At 51.1% G+C, this 23,116-nt stretch overlaps 1 protein-coding gene and 1 long non-coding RNA gene across 5 annotated transcripts in view; one reads left to right on the top strand and one right to left on the bottom strand.

Moving 5' to 3' along the window:
* SMOX (spermine oxidase) overlaps positions 1-11,936 on the bottom strand; it is a 36,012-nt gene extending 24,076 nt beyond the window's left edge. For all 3 annotated transcript variants that reach the window (XM_058563144.1, XM_058563140.1, XM_058563143.1), the window contains exon 1: positions 11,773-11,936. The gene's annotated coding sequence lies outside the window, so the exon portion shown is untranslated. The remainder of the gene's footprint in view (positions 1-11,772) is intronic.
* Positions 11,937-13,620: 1,684 nt separating this feature from the next.
* On the top strand, positions 13,621-16,623 carry LOC131418154 (uncharacterized). Of its 2 annotated transcripts, none has more exons than XR_009222858.1 (3): positions 13,621-14,229; positions 15,139-15,346; positions 16,362-16,623. It is a non-coding gene; the product is annotated as an uncharacterized LOC131418154 (long non-coding RNA). The 2 variants fall into 2 exon arrangements; XR_009222859.1 differs by having other exon boundaries at positions 15,093-15,346.
* Positions 16,624-23,116: the final 6,493 nt, after the last annotated feature.

The raw sequence follows: 23,116 nt of genomic DNA, 5'->3' as shown, positions 1-23,116 counted from the left end.
GGCTCCCCAGAGGGCACAAACCCCACAAGCAGCATCCTCACCCTCCAGAGAAAGGGGGAGGGGATGAGCAGGATGGTCACACAGTCACTCACCAAACAGTACAGGCATTGCAGACCCAGCATACTGTGTGGGGTGAAGAGCAGTGAGAAGCCGGGCGGGCACAGGACACCCTGGGGTGGGGAGGAGGTGTCTGAGCCGCATCTTAAAGCATGGGGGGCACGTTCCAGCCCTAGGGTATGGCCGGTAGTGAGAGAAGGTATGAGAGAAAGTGAGGCCCAAGGGGAGAGTGGAAAATGGGGGTGAGAAGGAGTAGGGGACAGACTTTCCCACTCATTCAAAACTGTGTAGTCCACACAGCCATTAGGATGGCCACCATCAAAAATCAACAAATAACGGGTGTTGGCGAGGATGCAGAGAAACTGGGACCCTTGGTCACTGCTGGCGGAAATGTAAAGTAGTGCAACCGCTATGGAAAACAGTATGGTAGTTCCTCAAAGAATTAAATATAAAATTACCATATGATCCAGCCATTCCACTTCTGGGTATATACCTGAAATAACCGAAAGCAGGATGTCGAAGAGAGATTTGCGTACCCATGTTCATAGATGGATTATTCACAATAGCCAAAGGGTGGAAGCCACTTAAGTGTCTATCCACAGATGAATAAACAAACTGTGGTATACACATACAATGGAATATTACTCAGCCTTAAAAAGGAAGGAAATTGTGACACATGCTACAACATGGATGAACCTTGAGGACATTATGTTAAGTGAAGTAAGCCCATCACAAAAAGAGAAATACTGTATGATTCCATGTATATGAGGTACCTCGAGTAGTCAGATCCACAGAACAGAAAGTAGAAGGGTGGCTGCCAGAGGCTGGGGGAGGGGAAAATGAGGAGTTAGTGTTTAATGGGAACAGAGTTTCAGTTTGAGAGGATGAAAAGAAGTCCTGTGTCTGGGTGGCGGTGATGGTGGCACAATAATGTGAATGTCCTTGATGCCACTGAACTGAACACTTAAAAATAGTTACAATGATAAATTTTATGTTATATATATTTACAACAAGAACAATAACAACAAAAGTTTAGTGAGTGCTACTCTGTGCCGGGCACTCGGGGTTGAGCAAGAGCCAGAAGCCTCCCCCGGAGGAGCTGACAGGTCAGGAGTGACATGTGCCACAAGGAAAGGCAGGGTGAGGGGAGAGGCAGCTGCTCTGTGTGGCGAGGTCAGGGAAGCCTCTCTGACGAGGTGAAATGCAGGAGCGGATCAGAGGGTGAAAAGTGCTGTGGTGACCTCCTGGGACTTGCTGAAGGACAGGATGTGGGGGCGAGGGCCAGGGCGGGGTCAGGATGACTTGGGCAACTAGTCATAACATCACTGAGACAAACCCTGACAAATGCTATGTCACCTGGTCACCCCCTTTCTCCTTCACGACAAGCCTGTGAGGTAGGAAGGATGAGAAACTGAGGCCAAATAACTTGGTGCACGACCCACAGGTGGGACCAGGGCCCAGGTGGTCTGAGGCCCGAGCCCAGGTCTCTCCTCGGGGCTATCTCCAGAGCTGGGGACGCTTCTCCAGGCCACCGCCCACTGCAGGGCCAAGTGCACCCACGGACACAGGGCCCAGGGCCCCTCTCGAGCCCCACTTCCTCAGGCATCACCCGCAGCACGGCCCTGACAGCCCCTGACCTGGGTCAGCATCCCCGTACGGAGATCCACCCATCCTGCAGATGGGGCCTTTGAAGCCGAGGAGGTGTGAGCTGGCAGCTAAGGAGGTGGCTTCCCCGTGGGACCTCTCCTCTCTCCCTGCCAGGAGCCGCAGCCTCACAGTTCTGGGATGAGGGAGGACAGCCCAGTCAGCACTTTCCACTGACTCTTTCAAAACCACTGACAAGCACTGGGGCCTGTGAGACAAGCTCGCCAGGCGCAGTTCCCCCTTACCGGCCCCTCGTGACTCTGCACAAAGCCCATCTGTGCTTCGGCTCCAGCCCCCGGGAGGAGGGGGTCTGAGAGGATGCAGGCCCATCCTCTCTGAGCCACGGGGTCCCCACTCTGGCCAGCCCAAGCCCCATGCTCCCTGCCCATAGAGACACTGCCGCCCCGATAGCAGAGCTGAGCTGTCCAAGGCTTGCTGGGCCTGGGCAGCGTTTGTGGGGAGGGGGTTCCCTCCACTGTAAACTCTTTTAAGGCAAAGCTCCCTCTCCTATGGCCCCCACTCATCACAGTTTATCACTGTGGAAGGTGGCATGCATGATCTGAAAATGGAAAAGGAAAACATCTCCCCAAAATCCAGCCACAGATAAGCCACATAGCAAACCTCTATTTACTGAGCCCTTCGTGAGCCACGGCCCTTCCCAGTCTTTGCCTCATTTAATACTCCCCAACACCTGGGTGCCCATTTTACAGATGAGGCGGCAGACTCAGGTTCGCAGGGGGGGTGGAGGCCACCAGACAGTGAGGGGCAGCACAGGGCTTGACCACACTGAGCTCATGTCTTTCTGCCCAGTGCTTGTGCAGTTCTCAGGCCCCTACTCACCCCCGGGGCCGGCAGGCCTGAGGACTGCCCTTGGCCTGGCACTTCTCCTGCCTCACCCACACACACTGACACTGCACACATTGTGCCAGGCACTCAGGGCTGGTGAGAGGCGTCCTCAAGCCTGGCGGCTCACCCCAGCTGCACTGCCAAACCGGGGGCTGCCACCAGGAGGCAGGTGTTAGTGGAGTGGGCTGCAGGTCACCCTAGTCTCCCTGCCTCATGGGGGCTGGCTTAAGGCTTGCCAGGCACTCCACTAGGCCAGGCCACAGCCCTTTGCCCTTGGTTTTGTCCTCCATAAACAGGGACGGGGATGGTGGTCTACTTGCTTTTCCAGTGCAAAAGAAAATTCTAAGAGCAATTAGCTCACACTTCCCTCTAGACAGTCTCACTGGCCCAAGGTTTTCTCCTTCTGGTAACTTCAGGGAGGTTTAACTGTGCTCTCCTAATGAGTCCTAACACAGAATCCCCCATAAAGGGCCCTCTATAAAGTTCAACCGTGAAACAGGACCCCCTCCCCCAACACTGCCTCCCGCCCCAGCAAAAGCTGGAACCAGGTCTGAAAAGCCAATGGTGTTCATTTCAAAATGCACCCGTGGGCCCTGAGCCCATGATTTGACCCATAAAACACCTACGGAGTTAAGTCGCTGAGCTTGGACGATAAACATATTCTTCAAGTCTTTTTGTTGAGTTCAAAGACAGACTTAATAATGCACCAGCTTTCAAAATCAAGAAATGTCTGTTCTTATAATTCCATCATCATTGCTATCACTAGTTTTAACTGAGCACGTCAGAGGTGCAGTGCTAAGCATTTCATATTAGAGGTTCCACAACCTGCCGTTTGACATAAGGTGCTCCAAAATTCACTTAGTAAGATACTAAGGCTCAGGCTTTATGTTTTTTAAAACCAAGGAATAAGTCAGGTTCATCATCTTTTCTTGAGTTACTTTCTCAGATTAACTCAAAAGTTTTGCATTAATTGTGTATGATTTTTTAAATTAATTTTCCAAAATAAAAGGGATCTGTGTATGTAACATTTAAAGGCCTCATTTAAAAACCTCTCCTAAGAATGTTTGCCCATTGGTGGTCCTGAGTGTCTCTGCTTGAGTCATCTTAAAATCTAGCTGACTCAAGGTCTAGTTTTTTGCCAGTCCACAAGGAAGACCCATCAGCCCCTCCTCCCTGGGGTCAGGAGTTTGGGAAGCTGGGCTGGGCTGGCTTGAGGGGGGGTCTGGCGTGGATGGGGAGGCTGAACACGGGAACAGGCTCTGAGGGTGAGGTAAGGCAAGGGCATGGGACCAGATGTCCTAGGACCTGGGTTGGAGATCCAGTCACGCCATCTGCTGGCACTGCCAGTGTCTCCGTCTGTGAAATGGGGTAACAGCTTGTGCCTCGTGGGGCCGTGTGGGGAGGACGGGAACCATGGGTCTGCTGGGGCCTCGCACCAAGTTGGCAGAGGGTGGCTAGGTTCTTTGTTCTGTTTTCTAATAAATTACAACTCATTTCCAAGTGCTTCTTCTCCTGGTCTTAAATCACACCTTTCTTAACACCGTCCCCCAAGAAGCAGCTAGAGGACAGAGGGATCTGGACTGAGGGAGACAGAGGTTCAGCTACTCCACTCTCGCTGAACCCAAGTGCTTTTCTTCATCCTCTGTCCTCCAGCCCCTGATTTAGAAAGAGCAGGAAAAGCCCCGGGCTCCCGCCTGTTTGACGAAGCAAGAGCCGGGCACAGGAGGACAAGAGAGTGAAGCTGGGCTGGGTGAGCAGCTCCGGGCATCCTCTGCCAGGGCCTCCCTGACTCTGGCCGTCGTCACCACATCAGCCTGTCTGCCTGACACGGCCCATTACAGCAACTTCTCCTGGGCGGCTGTTTGAGATGCCACACCCCACGGCCCCCACCTAAGCTGCTGAACAAAGAGTCCTCACACCTCAGAGGAAATGAGGGGTGGCTAGGGGCAAGGCAGGGTGGCCGCACTGACCATAGCCCCCAGCTGAGGGGGAGGGGCCCTGGAACTCTCCCTCTCCCCTCCTGCACTTGCGACACCCCTTCCAGGAAGGCAACAGGATGAGATTCCTAACTTTTTGGAAAAATGACTCAGAGCTCTGCGAATCTGAGGATCAGGGTCATAGAAGCAACCTGACCCCTCCTCAGGCTTTGAGCTGTGAAGGGGCAGAGCTCCTCCATAGGAAGCCCAAGGTAGGAAGGGGGGTGTCCTGCACCCCACCCCACCATCACTGCACACCCCGCCACATTTCTCACTAAAATACAGCTCTGATCAAACCACTGCCCTGCTCCCAATGGCCTAACGAACGAAGGCGGCTCCCTGATACCCCCTCCCTGCCCTCAGCCCCTCTGTCTCCTGCCACCCCCACCACACCAGATCCTCTGACTCTCGCACCCAGGCTAAGCCCTCAGGGCCCAGAGTGGCCTGTGAAACCTCCTCGTTCTGCCCAAATCTCCCCACCGTGCCAGCCACTCCTCCAGGAAGCCAGTCCTGGCTACCCCCCTGCCCTTCCTTCTCCTCCACAGAAGGTCACTCCTCTGTTTTAATCAGGCCCCCACCCCAGGCCTCACCATGCTCTCTGCTGGCCTCATGTCCCTAACTATTGTCCCCTTCCCCGGATCCCTCCTGAAGACACTGCCTGCAGCCATGTCAATCACACTAAGAGCAGCCAATAGGTATCTGACGTCACAACGAACCTACAAGGGAAGTAATGTTATCCCCACGGTGCAAATGAGGAAACTGAGGCACAGAGAGGTTTAGCTTCTTGCCCAGAGGTCACAACTCCACTCTCTGAGATGCAAGGCTGGGAGAGAACATGTAGAGAGAGAAAGTAGCAGAGCAGTGGGGTGAGAGGCCCTTCCAGAATCCCAAAGATGTGGGCCTAGGTACCATCAGGTCCTAGGTCCTCCCAGGTCCCTTCCTCACCCACCCAGTGAAGCAGAGCTCTTGCCACGAGAACTCAGGGCTTGCTCTGGGCCCCAGGCCCCCCCAGGCCGCCCCTCCCTCTGCAGTGCCCTTTTCTTCCACTGACAGTCCAAATAGTACCCATCCCACCAAGTCCACCTGCTCTAGGAAGCTACCGTCCATCCTTCCCTCCCTGGCACTTCTGGGCCCACCTATCACCCATGTTTGTGGTTTTTCATGAAGCAGCATCCTTCCGCATCAGCCCTTCCCACCAGGTGTTTTCCTGGTCAGTGGAATATTATTAGGAAGTCTTCAAAAAAAACATATCCATGGTCAAATCAGTTTAGGAAACACCAAATGGTTTCTTTTCTGCAGGACTTGTCAGAGCCTTTAATTCTCTTAGCATGCTGAATCTCCCACAGGGTAGGGGAGTGAATTTGCCACTTTCTACCCTTATTTGTCCTCTGAACCCTTGAGGTTTCTCAGAACAGTCTTTGAGAAATGCCACCACCTCCCAGCCACTGAGAACAGCAGGGGGCACAAGAGCAGGGATCAAAGGGGGGTGTGACTGGCTCAGCCCTGGGGTCCTTTTAGGAGGCGTGCGGGACATTTGGGGAGCTCAGCCTGACAGCCCTTCTTGGCACTGCCCGGGGCCACGGTACCTTTGCCCTCAGTGTCTGCCCTTCTCACCTTCCTCTGGGTGAGGTGACTGCGCATCTGGAGGAACCAGCGCCCTCAGATACCACCCCCAGGCCATGTAGAGCCCGAAGCATCAGGGGCCTTGGGAGAACCCCCAAAGCAAGCCAGACAGTTCCTCCGTGCGAACTGCTCACCCTACTCCATCATCATGTGGCTTTTCAGATTACCAAACTTACAATGTATTAAGCTGCCATTCTGGGAAGACACAGTGTCCCACCTACCAAACCCGGTGACCCCCCCCATCCCGTTCCCCAGAGAGGGGACTGAATCCTTCAATCAACAGGAAACGGAGGCCTCAGAGGGGAGCAGACACTTGCCTGTGGTGGCCCAGCCAGGGGCAGAGCAGAGAGGAGCATCCAGGCCTTCCCACTTCCAGGTGTACCGGGGAGGAGACCCCCACCGTGGCTCACGTAACCATCGGCGGCAGCTACGAGGCCAGGGTAAGGGACACTGCCCAAGCTGGGGGCGGTGGCTCAGCAGCTGGGGAGACTCCGGGGGCTTTAGGAGAAGATGGCATGTCTGGGGCTGGAGTCAGCTGTTTCCCCAATCTCCTCGGCCCCACCCTGGCTGGAGGAAGAGTGCTCACCCCAGATTGGCTACCCAGAGGGCTGGGCTCAGCTGTGGGCAAAGATAAGATGCCTACATGCTGCCTGCATGTCACTCTACCCTGGGGCAGTCGCCTAAGACACCCTCTTGTGGTCTTGGGGGTTCCTCACAGTCAGACGCCCTAGAAATCAGGCCTGTTTCCCTGCCTGAGACCTAAGCCCCCAGAGGCCCCCCACCCTGCCTCACCTCCCAGCAGAGTAGCCCCTGCATCCTGCACGCTCTACACACTCGCCTCTGCCCTGCCCCCATCTCAGCCCCCAAACCTCCCTCAACACAGTCCACAGGAGCCGGGACAGTCCCCTTTACCTGTTCCAGGTCCCCCGTGACCTGTGCCCGTCCCTGCCCGTCTGGCCCCCAAGTCCCCGATCTCAACACTGGCTACACAAAGATGGCCCGTGGACCAGCAGCATTGCGCCACCCAGGAGCCTGGTAGAAACGCAGAGTCTCAGGCCCCAACCCAGACCTGCTGAATTAGAACCTGCATTTTAACAAGCTGTCCAGGTGATGCATGCGTATGTTAGAGTCTGAGAAGCACTTTTACAGATCACTGCTCTAACCAACTCATTGCACCCGTGGTCTAGCACCTTCGATGGCTCCCCTGGGGCCTACTAAATCAAGTCCAGACTCAGCAGCTTGGCAGTCGAGGCCTTCCCCAACCTGGCTTCAACCCACTTCTCCAGGCTTGGGGGTCCCACTCCACCTCAGGAATGCCATCCTCTCCTCTGTCGGCCAAAGCCACCTCGGACTTCAGGACCCTCTAAAAGCATCACCTCCTCCAGGAAGCTGGTCTGAATTGTACCTCATTATATCACACCTGGCATGCCTCACTTTTATTCCCTGGAGAGTGGGGATCCTGTCCTGTGTTCCCAGTGGCTCTGAGCATCAGGCTGGGACAGAGATGCCAGGTGCTGACTGCAGGCCCAGCATCCAGTTGTCAGGTAGTCTACTCTCAGCTCTAGCCTGCCAGCCTCAGGCTCTGCCACAGCCTTCACCTCAACTCAGCAGAAAAGGACTGGGGCAGCGTAGACAAACCTCCTGCACACTCCCTGCCAGAGAGGGAGCACTCCTAAGAACCACGGGCCTGGTGAGCTTCCAGCAGCAATGTGCTTACTCTGTGCCTCAGTTTCCCAAAATGCAGCAGAGAATGCCACCGACTCTGCCTCCCTCTTTCCCTGGGGGCTGGCAGGGTCTACCGAGATAGAGGAGCAGATCCTCTAAAGTCTGGGGCTCAGAATTTGGAGCAAAGAGACTCCATCCCTGTGTGGTCAGCAAATCCTTGCTCAGTCAGCCAGCCAGGCCCCTGGGAGGCCAAGTCACCTGCCCACAAGTGTCCTCAGGACCCAACAGAAAAGCCTCGCAGGACAGGGCTGCCATACCCTCCTCCCAGCTCCCTCTTTCCTGGCCCAGTTCCTCAGGGCTGGCATCCTATGGGGAGTCCTCTCTCCTTTACACTGGGTCTGCAAGAAGCCACTCAGGCACGTCACCTCAAGCAGTTCTTGGCGTCCACAACCTCTAGGGAGCAAAGAAAAAAGTCGCTCTATCCCATTTTACAGACAGACAAGAGGTAAGGACAGGGCCAACAGTAAAGTGGATTAAGCTCTTTTCAGTTCCCATTTCTCTGTTCCCCAGCTCTGCTCCCATGTTCAGCCCAGCCCTACTCAGACCCCCATTCAGGCTCCCAAGGCCAAGTCTGAAGCTCTACTTCACAACATTCTAGATGGAATCCAAAACAGGCCAGTTTATCTGCAGAGCCCTACCTGACCTCCCCAGAGGCAGATGAGGGCAATGGAGCAATGCAAAACCCAGAGGGGTGACAATCTAATGGTGGCAGGGAGCTGTTTTCATACCAGAAGTTGACCTCCCCAGCACCCCAAAATCACAGTGTGCATTATGCCCAACTACTTGGCCTGGGCCAGGAGCCCCTCCTGGAAGCAAAGGTGGGGCATGAAGCAGAGCAACCCAGCTGTCCATTCTGAGTAAGGACCCCTTCTCCCTTAGAGGATATGACTTCTTTCCTACCTCCCCAGCCCCCAAGGCCAGGCACCTCTGGGAGTCAGGAAAAAGCACTTGTTTGTTAAGGAGCTTTCAACTGGCGTGTATCTGAGAGGCATAAGAGAAGGGGCAGAGTAAAGTAGTTTAGAGCATGGATTCTGGAGCCAGGTTGCCTGTGTTCAAATCCTCACCCTGTAACTACTGAGTTGTATGACTGTGCCTCAGTTGTCCCATCTGTAAAACGGGAATAAGACCTACCTATAGAGCTGTTAAGAGGATTAAGAAGTTAATATTTGCAGAGTCCTTAGAACATTGCCTGGCACCCAGTGAGTGTACCAGGGTCCTGGCCCAGCCTCTTGGCCTCTGCCAGACTTCTCCTACCCAGGATACCCTCCTTGCTCCCACCTATCCCAGCTCAAGGTCCTTCCTAGGCACACCACCCCTAGATCTGGACCGCCAGCCCCTAGATCCAGCACTCGCCTCACAGTGTTACCTTGGGTCCATCACTGGTCCCCCTGTCCAGGGCCCAGCTCCCCTCCCTCCCACATCTGATGTCCCCTGGCTCTTGGCTCTCCATCCTGAGAGCACGAGCCACACAATTCAATTCTCAGCTGGCTCCTCTGTGCAAAGAAGAGAGCTGTGGGTGGAAAGACAAGGGTCTATACAGAGACCTCCAGCCCCGGCTCCTTCCTCCCCTTCAATTCTCTGCCCCCCAGGGCTCGGCACCCAGCAGTCACCACCCAAGGGCTGGCTTGAAATAAATCCCTGGCTGCCCAGGCCAAGTGCAATAGGGAGCTATTGAAGGTTTTAGAGGAATGAGATTATCTAATCAATGTTTTTCTAAATTGCTCCTGCTGCTCTGTTAAAATGGAGTAGAGAAGGACAATGCAGACCTGGGAAAGCAGGTAGCAGCTACTACAGCCTGGCCTGCGGCAATAGCCTAGGGCGGTAGCAGTGGGATCAGCATGAAGAAAAGACCTGAGATAGATTTTGCAGAGAGAACCGAAAGGACTTGCTGTTGGACTGAATGTGGGGAGGGAGGCAAAGGGAGGAGCTGATGCCACCTGGTTTCCCATCTTTAAAGGTGGGTGGGTTATGGGCCATTCACTGAGATGGGAAGGCCTGCAGAGGGTCACATTTGGGGAGTGCAGTCAGGGTTCTGTCTCGTCCACATGAAGCTTTTCATACCTATGGAACATCCAAGACACCAGAAATCATCAGATGGGTGGCTGGGATAGAGAGGTTGAGACTGGAGATAAAATTTGCTACTTAATATTACGAGAATGAACATGACGCACATTTAAGATCTGTGTGTTTGTAAATTAATGCTTGATTTTAAAAATCGTAGGGAAGAATGAGAGCTCGGAGGGTATGTAAATAGAGGGGAGCCGGAGGGGAGACGGGGGCTCAGGACAGAGCCCTGGGGTCCCCCAAAATTTAGAGTTGAGTGGAGGAGTTGTCCCCAAAGACGACTAAGGAAGGGCTAGCCAGGGAGGGAGGAAGACAACCAGGGGAAGCCAAGAAAGGATACTAGGTCTAGAAGGAGAAAATGATCAACAAGACCAAGAGGGGTCAAGGAAGACTTGCTTGTGGGGGCGTGGAAATCACTGGAGACCTTGACTGGGGCGTTTCAGTGAAGTGGTGGGACCCAAGCCAGGTCAAGTGGGCCAAAGAGCCAAAGGGCCATGCTCCAGAGGAGCAGGTACAGGCAGCTCCCTGGAGAAGTTTTGCTGTGAAGAGAAGTGGAGAAGTGGGTCTGTGTAGCTGGGGGAAAATGACGGAGGAAGGCAAAAAAGGGGCTATGAAGTGGGGGAGGAGGGTGCCAAAGCATGTGCTTATACTGTTATGAATGATCCAGGGGGAAAGAAGCCACTTCTAACACCAAGAGAGAGGAGAAGTAACTGAAGAATGGGGGACAGGGAGGGGTCCACCTTGGAGCCCAAGTGATGGCACGGGCCTGTGGCAGGAACTGGGATGCTTCGTCCCCCCAACTGAGGGAAAGGGGGCAAAGTTGTCAGAATGCAGATGTGGGGCATTCACTGCACACGCTTTCAGATGCACGCCTACCCATCCCTCGGTTCGTGCCACTTCAATGACTCCCAGGGCACCTGCCGTTTTGCTGCTTGCTCCAAACATGGACAAGTTGCCCCCCGCGGACTGGCACGGGATGCGCTACCATCAACAGGTTCTGCAAACAACCTGGGGGCACATTTCACCATACGTGCCAGCCACTGCGCTTATCTCATCAGGCTGTGCCCCTTCCCGCTGCAGCTCCGAGGGGGTCCACGGGACCCTCACTCTCTCTACTAGAGCCCCAGCCCCCTTCCCAGGGCAGTGGCCTCCCTCAGCCCCTCCCCCAAAGTGAGCATTCAGCACAACCTACCCCTTTCCGAGCCTGGTTCTCACCTGGCCTGGAGCAGCCAGTGAGGCCCCAGTTGGCCCTTCGGAGAGAGCTGCTCCCCACCCTGCCGGGGGCCCCCCGAAGAGACCACCCGGACGCCCGGAGGGACGGTAGCCCAGCCTCTCCCCAGGTCCCGGCAGTCACCCCAGAGCTTTCTCTTCTCTCCCCAGCGCCCACTCTCTGTCTGGACCGCCCGATTCGTCGCGGGGCGTCCGCGCCCGGCTTTGTCTGCGCCCACGGAGCGCGCCCGCCGGGCGCCCCGGGCGCTCCCCTGCGGCACGCAGCCCGCGGGGTCCGGCCTGCCCTCCGCCCCCGGCGCGCTCGCCCGGCACGCGCTGCCCCCGCCCGGGACCACCGCCGCCCGCCGGGACCAAGGCTTCCCCCGACGCGAGCGAGGGGGCGCGGCGCCCACCGCTCTCCGCGAGCCTCCGGGAACGCCGCGCACCCCAGCCCTCCGGCCCGAGCGCCGCATTGGCCGCCGGAGTCCCGGGCTGGCCGAGCCCTGGGGGCCGCTCCGGGCCCCTCGCCCTCCCGCGGCGGCCGCAGCCCCTGCCTGTGCCCGAGCGCGGGCTGGGGGTCGGGGAGCCGGGGCCCGGGGGCCGGAGCCCGAGGGAGGGCGCGCGGTACCTTTCCCTGCTGAGCCGGGGAAATGAGTCTGCGGCGAGCCGTGCTCCAGCCTCGGCCTCCTCCGCCTCCCCTCCTCCTCCAGCCGCCTGGCTTCCTCCTCCAGCCGCCGCCGGGACCGTAGGGGCCCGAGCCAGCCGCCTCGGCCTGTGTGGGGCCCCGCTCCGCCTCGCGTCCCCGGCCCACCCCGCCTGGTCCGCTCCGGCCCGGCCCCCGGCTCCGCCTCGGGGCGGGGACCCGCCGCGCTCCTCCCCGGGCCCGCCCCGCGGGGGGCCGAGAAGCTGGAGGTGGCCGAAGCCGGGGACCGCGGTGCCCCTGCCTCCGAACCCCGGCCCAGCGCTCCGCACCTGAGCCCCACACCCGCCGCCTGAAGCTGGGCGCCAAACGTCCCCACCCATCCCCGAAAGAAAAGTAGCTGGCTCAGCCCTGCCAACCCCGTGCTGGGCGTAACGTAGGGCTGAGGCTGCCTGCGAGGCGACGAGCAGAGCCAGGACGCCGGGCTCAGTTGACCCGCGGAGTCCAGAACCGTCTTTCGAAAGGTAGGGGCGCCCCTCTCTCCTCCTGGAGCTGTCTTCACTCCCGCAGACACTCCACCGGATCTCAGTTGGGGTCAGAGGGCTCGTCCCCAGGAGCCACCCCCAATCTCATTTTCTCCCCAACATCGCTGCCGCCACCCCCACCCCCACCCCCACCCCCTTCGCCTCAGAGACCTCTGCGCATCAATCTCAAACCCGCAACAGCAGGGGAGAGGGGGCACTCAAATCGCCACAGCCCGTCCCTTCGTGGCCCACGGCCGTGAGTGGAAGTGGCCTCTTTAAGAAAATATCCTTCGCTAGTACCCACTGCCTCATCCTCAAGTTAATAAAAATCGAAGCAAATATAAATGTGACGGTCACTTCTTTTTTTCTTAAGAAATAAATCAGAATTATTTGGAAATTATTTATTCGTTTTCTGTTTGAGATTCTGCAAGCACTGCTCGGATCCCCTGTACAGTTTTTCATTTGTTCTAGTTTCAGGTGTGAGGGGGGATGGGGAGTGGGGAGCGCTTGGTCTCTGACAATTTTATTCCGTTTAACCCTTTGAGCATCTCTACAGATGCTGACAGAGCCCCAGTCCAAGGGGTGCAAGCTTTCGGAGGAAGCCAGGCCCCTGCCCTGAACTGTCTTTCAGGCTGAGGAGGGTGCCCCACCTAACCTCGACCCCACAGGGGACTCACCAGGCTCCAGTGCAGAGCAGACTGCTGCATGGCCGGGAGGGCAGGGGTCCCTGCAGAAATGGGGCTTGATGCCTGCAGGAGGGACAGGCTTGGGTACAGGCTGCAGGGACATGGTGAATTTCAGGTGAGGTTTCTTATCAGCAGAAAAGGCCTTGTCATTGCGCAAGCTATTCCCTTCACCTAGAAGCCTTTCTCCCTGCTCCTAACAAACCTGTATGTCCCGCTGCAGTTAAATGTCAGGTTAAATGTTACCCCCTCCTCTGTGAACCCTTCCCTGTCACCAAGGACAGCACAATGTTTATGAGTGGGCTCTCAGGACTAGATTTCCTGGGTTTGAATTCTGCTTCCATGTGGCCTCTCTGTGCTTCAGTTCGCACGTCTGCAAAATGGGGTTAGTAACTAATACCTACTCCAAAGAGCTGTTGTGAGCATTACATAAGAATATTAATATGGACCTGATGGATTACAAATGATGGGAAACTACTCAAATTGGGTTGGTGCAAGCAACTAGGAAACTTATATGCTCACATAACGTAAGACTCCAATGGTGTGACTGATCGGGTACCGAGAGACTCAAAAACTATCATCAAGACTTAGTCTTCCTCTCCTCATCTTTCATCTCTGTTCCTTGCAGTGGCAAGATGGCTGCCAGCAGCTCTAGGCTCCATCCTCACAGCCCAAATCCTCACTCCTTTCAGCGGTCCCAGCAAAAAGCCAAGGTTACGTCAGGTTGGCTCTGACTGGGTCACATACCATTGTTTGGGCCTGAATCACATGCCTGACCCTGGAGTTGATCCCATCCAAACCACAGGGATGGAGAATGAGGAAGGGTGATGTCAGAGCACTGTTTACAATTAGAAGGTGAATGGACCCAGAGCTGTGCGCCACGCACGCAGGAAGTTCACAAAAAATATTGGCTGTTGTTGAGGACCTTCGTCATGTTTCAGGGGTGCCCAGTACCTTTTGAACATCTGTCTCTGTTTAGGGAAATTCCCGTGTCTTGAACCCTGCACCCCCTACTCCAAAACCAGAAACACTCTTTCCCAGTGTCCCTTGCAGCTGAGGAGCTGGCATCATCGAGGCCCTGCAACCAAATGCACCAGGGAAGATTTTCATGTGGAAAGGAGCAATGTGAGGAGACAGGTGTCACCCAGAACCCATTCAGGAGGATGGCAGCAAGGATGGTACTGGAGGCATCTGGCTTTAGAGACGACAGCGGCAGAGGTGCTGGAGTACTTGCCAAAGTAAGTTTCAGTTGTCTACTGCTACATAACAAACCACTCTCAAAACTTAGTGGCTTATGAGGCCGGGCCCATGGCTTAGCAGTTAAGTGCGCTTGCTCCGCTACTGGTGGCCAAGGTTAGCATCCCGGGCGCGCACCGACGCACCACTTCTCCTGCCATGCTGAGGCAGCGCCCCACATACAGCAACTAGAAGGATGTGCAACTATGACATACAACTATCTACTGGGGCTTTGGAGGAAAAAAGAGGAGGAGGATTGGCAATAGATGTTAGCCCCGGGCCGGTCTTCCTCAGCAAAAAGAAGATTGGCATGGATGTTAGCTCAGGGCTGATCTTCCTCACAAAAAAAAAAAAAAAAAAAACTTAGTGGCTTAAAACAACAACGATTTCTTATTTCTCACAACTCTGGGTTAACTGGACAGCTAGACAGTTCTGCTGCTGCATGTGATGCTGCCTAGGGGTCAGCTGGAAGCTTGGCTGAGGCTGGAACTAGGAAGCAATCGGGTCCTAGGCAAGCACCTTAAAAACAGCACCATCTTCTCGGCCTTGGTTCCTCCACACCTCTATTTTAATGTCCATCACCACCACCATCTGTCCCCCTCACAGGTCTGGCCTGATTCCTGCCCCTTTCTCCACTCATACCACCAACCCCTGGAAACCTTGTCAATCTCCAGCCTAACCCTGAGCAGTAGCCACTGCACAGGATATGGGGAAACCAAGAAAAACAAACTAAGCCGTGTGTCTCAAATCACATGAGTTAAGGAGGGAGGGCCAGTCAAGAGAGGTGGAGCAGAGAGGGGGTGTGGTAAAGGGTGACCCCTTCCTCAAGCCCTTTGCCTTCTCTGGTCCTAACTCTCTCCTCTAGAAATGAGAGCTCTGGGCAAGATGCCTTCTAACATCATCCTCTGCAGGCGTTGCCCTTCTACCTTCTGAGATCTCCCCGACCCTCCGAGGATCTGTGCACTCAGCTTCAGTCAGGAGACCTTTTCTGAGCCCTGAGTCCATGCCAAGCATGCTGGGCCATCGACATCAGCAGCAGAGGAGGCGACCTCAGCCCAGCTGACTGTCCCACAGTATCCCAGACATCAGAGCGGGACAGCCCAGGACCTCCTGGCTCTGGTGAGGCAGACTGACCTGGTCATGGCTGAGTGTGTGTGCTTGTGTGTGTCAGCATCCTGGTCCCCACCCCACCCTGGGGGGCTGTGGCGGACAGCCTCCCTGACCACAACCCACTGTGTCAGCGACAAGTAAACAGGATGAGTTGATTGCTGCCTCCATAAGCAGATGCCAGTCACCATCTAAACAGGAAAGAAACAACCCACGGGGAGGGGAGCCCTCACTACTCGCTGTGATGTAGGCGAGAGGAGGAGGAGACGAATAGAGAAAAACAGAGAGGGACAGAGACGGAGAGGCAGTGAAGGAGACAAAGAGAAAAGAAAGCCAGAGCCAGCAACTCAGACAGTACCGAAACCAAGGCAGTGGGCTGCTGTGTTTCCACCAGCTGCTCTGTGCCCCTACAGGTGCCCCTGCTTGCCAAGCTCCCCTGCCTGGAGCCAGCGTCCCCACATCAGGCCTCCTGCCCCTCCTCCAATGGAGGCCACCCCACCCACCTGCAGGCCCTGCTCAAGCTATAGCTTGTCCTAGAAATCCTCAAGCATAAACCACCCCCAGGGTTCCCTTCCTTTTGCACAGAAAACTTACAAAGTGTTTCTCCAGCCAGATATATTCCCAGAAGCCTCATCTTCTCTCCTTTTGGGCTGCTACTGAGTCTGTTAACATTGTAGGAGACATGATTTCTCCCATTTTCAAATAGGGACACTGAGCCCTTTATTGGTCCACCCAAGGCCACAAGCAAATGAGGAACAAATTTAGCCTCTTGCATCTTAGACTCAACTCCCATCCTCTTTCCCGGTCCACTTATTGCTGGTCTTTCTTGGCCTGCCTCCACAGGTCTTGGTGGCAATATGTCTTGATAGCAGCACCCAGGGCCAGTGACTCAGGTATGGGGAGGCTGGGGCTGCCAACTTCCTGGGAGGAGTACTTACCCATTAAACAGACCATCCTCTGAGTCACTGGGAGGACTGGGAGATCCTGGAGGTTGAAACAGTCTGACTCATCCTTGTCTTTATTTCAGCTGAGGAGGAAAAGACCTCACGCGTAGGAGAATGGCCAACCCATCATTGTTTCCCCACAGACTTGAAAACTGGAATTGAGCCATGTAGGAAAATGGAGCAGGTCCCAAGAAGGTCCTTGTGACAACCCTAGAAGACATGACCTGGGAGAGAAAGGAGAGTCCAGGGTCCTTTCCAAACACTGTGGGCAGGAGCGAAGGTCAAGATACATGAAACTCAATATTCAGATTCAGACTGAGAAAAATAAAAAGTACGTTTGAAGGATGTTGTTTACCTTGTGAAATAATCTTTCATTAGAAAGATCAGAGTTCATTTAAACAGCATTCCATTCTTGGCAGTTTCCAGGGTTTGCTTATAGATCTGTCACTAGTTAAAAGAGAAGACACCGAGGGAGTTCATAGCTCCGGGAACATCTGCCCCAGAGAATGGCCACCGTGCTCACCTACAAGTTGCAGATCAGCCCCAGTGCCTTTAGTTCCTTTACTCTAGTTCAGGGCTTCTCAAACTTTGAGAGTCACCTGGAGAGCTTATGAAAAACACAGATGGCTGGGCCCCACCCCCAAGTTTCTGATTCAATAGGTTTGGAATGGGGCCCAATTATTTGCATTTCTAACAAGCTCCCAGGTGATGCTCTTGCTGCTGGTCCATGAAGCTCACTTTGGGACTCACTGATGGAATTAGACACACCTGCCTGCGCTCTCTGCGCATGCCCCAGAGAACTCGGCTAGAGAGCGCTGCTGGGGAAAGTCACTCCATCTTATCACTGGTCTCCCTTTATGTCTGGGACCACAGGGCTCCACAGGGCACTCGGCATTGCCTGGTGGACACACTGCACGTCCTGTGGGTGTTGCCTTTCCCACTGTCTGCTATGACTTGCTCACACCTTCTCCTCTGTCCTCAAGCCTCCAACACCTCTTCGTGTGCCCAGCCCAGCTGGTGAGGAAACAGACGCCATCCTCTTCATTGCTTCACAATTCGTAGAGGAAACAGAAGCCGTCATCTTCCCACCACCAAATCTTCAGAACCGCCTGCCCGGGGCCCACTCTCTCTGCCCACCCTCTCAGAGATGGAGGAGGTGTCCTGCTCCCACCCAAGGCCATTCACACCACTCGTGTCCCCCCACCTTCAGTTCTCCCTTCTCTCCTATGTCTGCCCTCACTCCCTTTCTTATGGGAATAGTGGACCATTCCCACAAGCATACAAACATCTTCTAGCATCTCTCATCCTTTTTTTCTTTTTTAAAAGGGATATCCTAGACCTCCTTATCTGCCTCCATTCCTCACCTAACATTCACAGCAAAACTTCTTCAAAGTATTGTGGATAGTTCCCATCACCACATCCTCCCTTCCCTACTCACTGTAGTCTGCCTTCCTTCCTTAGCACGCTGCTGAAACCCCAACTCCCTCATTGCCAAATCCAGTGGTCCTCACTTTATTTGATCTCTCAGAAACATTCAAGATCGCTGACCGCTGCCTCTTGCTGGGAAGGCTTTCTTCTCTTGGCTGCTTTGGCCACGCTGTCCCCTGGTTTTCCTCCTACCTCACTGGATGCATCTTCTCTAAGTGTTGGAGGGCCCCAGTCTTGGAACTGACCACTTCGCCTTCCCTACAGTCTCTCTAGCTCCGTGGCTCCAATATGGTGTCTGCTAAATCCACATCCGCAGCCCATGATCACTCCCCTGCACTTGGATTTTTGTCCAACTCCGTTTGAGCATCTGAAACTCAACATGCCCAAAATAAAACTCTTGACTCCCCTGCCCAGCTTGTGTGTGTGTGTGTGTTAAAATATATCTAACATAAAATTTACCATTTTAACCATTTTTAAGTGTACAATTCAGTGACATTAAGTACGTTTACAGTGTTGCGTGGCCATCACCACTATGCATTTCCAGAACTTTCTCATCATCCCAAACTGAAACTCTATACCCATTCAATAAAAACATCCCCTTCCCCCCACCCTCCCACCCTCAGCCCCTGGTAACCACTATTCTTCTTTCTGTCTCTATGAATTTAACTATTGTGGGTATCTCATATTAGTGGAATCATGCAATGTTTGTCTTTTTGTGTCTGCCTGACCAACTTTTTCCTCCTTCAAGTTCCACCATCCCCCAATTGCCCAAAAATACTCTTTAGCAAATAAAATGAGTTTCTGAGCTGTTGTTCTTCCATTTTATTTTTTAAGGTATTTCTGGTTTGTTGTTTAAAAGTTTTAAATATAGAAACAAAAATAAAATAGCCAAGAAAGACATAACAACATGCTCCTACCTCTCAGATTTAATCATTGTTCACATTTTATGTCAGTTGCTTTGTTATTTTTAAATACAGGAAATAAAGCATTACAATTCAAATTGTTTTTTTCTTAATTTTTTTTTATTTATTTATTTTTTCCCCCCAAAGCCCCAGTAGATAGTTGTATGTCACAGATGCACATCCTTCTAGTTGCTGTACGTGGGACGCAGCCTCAGCATGGCCAGAGAAGAGGTGCGTCGGTGCACGCCCAGGATCCGAACCCAGGCTGCCAGCAGCAGAGCACGCGTACTTAACCGCTAAGCCACGGGGCGGGCCCTACAATTCAAATTGTAATCCCCTTTTAATTCCCACCACCAGAGGCAACAATAGATAAATTAAATATGCATCATCTAGCCAATTTTTATAGTGTACACTTATACTATATTTCATCTAATCTGAGATACTATCATTTGTAAATGCGCTATTATTTTAAGCCCCACTTAAAAAGAAAAACACTGCCCATTAGACTATGACACAATACTTTCTAATCTTAGATTTTATTTAATACTTATTGAAATAACTCCTTTAGACACTTATTTATATATATATTTTTTATCATATGATATGTCATCAGATCTAAAATGCCATTTATTTTAAGATGAATCCTGATTCAGATCTTAAAAAATGTGTCTTAGGATCAATGAATTATGGCTTATCACTCTTGTGCACACATAAAAAGGAAATTTCAAGCAAAGTAAAATTGCTTAAGTATTCCTAAAACTTCACATCTAAAGTTTGACTCTTCTGCATCATTTTTTAAGACTTTTTTTTTTTAAAAAGTCTTACATTTACAGAAAAAATTGAGCAAAATGTACAAAGAGTCCTTTTAGACCCCTTATCCTCCCTCCCAATTTTCCTAATTTTTAACATCTTCCATTATTGTGGTACATTTGTTACAACTGATGAGCCAATATTGATACACTATTATTCACTAAGACCCATACTTTACATTAGGGTTCACTCTTGGTGTTGTACATTCTATGGGTTTAACAAATGTATAATGACACGTATCCATCATTATAATATCACACAGAACAATAGTCTCACCGCCCTAAAAATTCCCCATGCTCCACCAATTCACCACTTTCTTCCCCCAAGCCCCTGACAACCACTGAGATTTTTACTGTCTCCATAGTTTTGCCTTTCCCAGAGTGTCATAGAGTTGAAATCATACAGTATGTAGCCTTTTCAGATTGGCTTCTTCCACTTAGACTTAAATGGTCAATTAGTCCTCAAATAATCTTGAAACGTCAAGGGATGCTGGTGTCTGGTCATACCACCAAGTCACTGTACTTTTTGGTGAGCTTATTCTACTTTTTAATAATTTTGCGTGTGTGTGTGTGTCTGTGTGTGTGTGAGGAAGATTGGCCCTAACCTAACATCTGTTGCCAATCCTCCTCTTTTTGCTTGAGGAAGATTGTCACTGAGCTAACATCTGTGCCAGTCTTCCTCCACTTTATATGTGGGACACCACCACAGCATGACTTGATGAGCCGTGCATAGGTCCGCTCTGTACCTGGGATCTGAACCCATGAACCCGGGGGCCACCAAAGTGGAGCGCATGAATTTAACCACTACTCCACCAGGCCAGCCCCAATAATTTTTAAAATTATTTTCCTTACTAGAATGCAAATGCCCTAAGGTGCTTTGAGGTTATCCTATATCCTTATACAAATAAGGAGAGGAAATTTGAGGTGGAGGAGAGAAAGATCGGATGTGTTCATCTAACCCAGTTTTTCTTGGTTAAGTATATGGAAAAGTCATTTGCTAAAAGGAGAGAGAGGGCTGAAGGAAATGGTTCTGGAAACTTGACACGACAACAACCAATGTTTTGGATGTGTGTATGTGTATAATGAACGGCATTTACTTCCGTGTCAAAGAGAGTGAGATTGTAAAATACCGAGGATGCCTGCATTTTTTTAAGGTATAAATTACATACAGTAATGATTACACTTTTGTGTACAGTCCTGCAACTTTTGAAAAACTCATACTATTGTGTTATCACCACTGTAATCAATATAGAAAACAGTTCCATTTCCCCAAAATATTCCCCCTTGTCCCTTGGTAGTCAACCTGTCCCCCTTACCCAGCCTCTGGAAGCCACTGATCTGTTTTCTGTCCCTACAGTTTTGCCTCTTCTGGAAAAAATGGAATCATACAACTTGTAGCCTTTTGAGTCTGGCTTCTTTCACTTAGCATAATGCATTTGAGATTCATCCATGTTGTTATGTATACTAGTAGTTCCTTCTTTTTTATTGCTGAGTAGTATTCCATTATATGGATTTACCACAGTTTATCCATTCACTAGTTGAGGGACATTTGGGTTGTTTCCTGTTTGGGAGATTATGAATAAAACTGGTATAAATATTTGCATACAGATTTATGTGGGAATGTAAGTGTTTATTTCACTTGGATAAATACCTAGAAGTTGGGTTGCTGGGTCATATGGTAGGTATGTAGTGACATCTCACTGTAGTTTTAATTTGTATTTCCATGATGACTAATGATGTTGAACATCTTTTCATGTGTTTTTTGGTCATCTGTTGATCTTCTTTTGTGAAGTGTCTGTTCAAATCCTTTGCCTGTTTTTATGGGGTTTTTTTCGTATCATTGAAATGACAGTTCTTTTTATAGTACAGTTTTAAAACAGGAAAGCCTTAAAATGATTCCCTCATCTATTTCCTTTAAGCTATATTTTTCTCTCTGTGGTTTCCATCACACATTTCAAAATAAAGGTAGTCATAGTCTTTCTGATGGCAGCAAATACTCTGACCTTGAAATTACTTTTTTCTCAACCCCCTAAAGCATTTGGTAGCAGTGGTTTTTTATTTTCCATTTCAGAAGCTCCTGAGAATTGGGCAAGAGGCAGAGCTATGAAAAGTGAGTGTGTCTAGTGCAGGGAGGTGAATACAATTAAAAAACACATCATGGGGGCCAGCGCAGTGGCGTAGTGGTTAAGTGCACATGCTCTACTTCAGTGGCCCAGGGTTCCCAGGTTTGGATCCTGGGCATGGACCTACGCACCACTTATCAAGCCATGCTGTGGTGGCATCCCACATATAAAGTAGAGGAAGATGGGCACGGATGTTAGCCCAGGGCCAGCATTCCTCAGCAAAAAGAGGAGGATTGGCAACAGGTGTTAGCTCAGGGCTAATCTTCCTCACCAAAAAAAAAACGCACATCAATGCATTTACTCTTTTTTTCTTTTTTGCTCTTCATCTATTTTTCACATCTCAGCCCTTTCCTCTGAGTTCATTTTCCTGCTTTCTAAAGTACTAAGTGAACAATCTTTACTGAAGTTCTGCTGGAGATAAACTCATAATTTAGATGTTCCGTTTTATGTTCATGCCATTATTTCACTTTTCTTAAAAGATGTTTTAGCTGGGTATAGAATTCTATAGATTTTTTTTTTTCCAAAACATTGAAAACATCACTCCATTTTCTTCTCACTTCCACTGCCATCTAACTAAAACTACTCTGTCTTTTTTCCCTCCCCTCTGGCTGCTCCTCAGATTTTTCTCTATCTTTGGTCCTCTGTAGTTTCACTATGACGCAACAAGGTACAGATTTCTTTTTATGCAGACTGTTTGGAATTGAGCTTATTGAACCTGTGGATTGGTATCTTTCAATAATTTCAGAAAATTTTTAGCTATAATCTCTCAAATATTGCCTCTGTCTCCATCTTGTCTCTCACTCTTCAACTTCTAGAACTTTGATTAAATATATATTAGAACTTCTCACAACTTCTCACTGTTCTTTTAGGGTCTGGCCCTCTTATCTGTATTTTCCTTCTTTTTGTCTCTTAAGTTTATTATCTCACTGTTCAAATAAATGCCCACAAAATACATCAAGACTAATGTACTGGATGGATTGGTTTGCCCATGTCCCCCGTATATCTATTCTAGATGCCTTTTCGCTAATCTTCCATTGGACCTGCCAGCATCCATCCATTATTTTATGCAACCACAATAACATCTTTGGGGAAAATATCATTCTCAGAAATAGCTTTCTAATTTAAAATTAGGTGACCCAGTTTACTTGGGACAGTCCCTGCTATCCTTACATAAGTAACCACAACTCCTTCTTTCACTCTAAGTATTCTGTTTTGGAAATTAAACTGTATGAACACCTTGTTCATATTAAATATCATGGCATCTTTTGGTTAGCAGCAGATACATATAGCATCAGTGATTTGCTTCTCTTGGTAACCTGTGCTTACAATATTAATTTCTTTTGTGCTTTTTGAATTGACAGTACAATTTTGAGATTTTTAAAGAATATATGATTTTGTCATCATTCCCTATTTGCCTAAACTCATAGTCTCCTTTTTTCCCCAATCGAATCATACCACTAGAAATTAAACAGCTGTTCAAAGTCAGCAAAAAGCTTCTGAGCAACTGATTTTCAGAGCTTTGGCAATAATTTTCACGTGACACATCAGTCAAACCAGCCTCTCTTTGTTTAGAAAT

Source organism: Diceros bicornis, chromosome 19, assembly GCF_020826845.1.
Source record: "Diceros bicornis minor isolate mBicDic1 chromosome 19, mDicBic1.mat.cur, whole genome shotgun sequence".
In the NCBI taxonomy this organism is placed as follows: Eukaryota; Metazoa; Chordata; class Mammalia; order Perissodactyla; family Rhinocerotidae; genus Diceros; species Diceros bicornis.
Note: the sequence above shows the minus strand (reverse complement) of the source record. Positions and strands in the feature narration are given on the sequence as shown.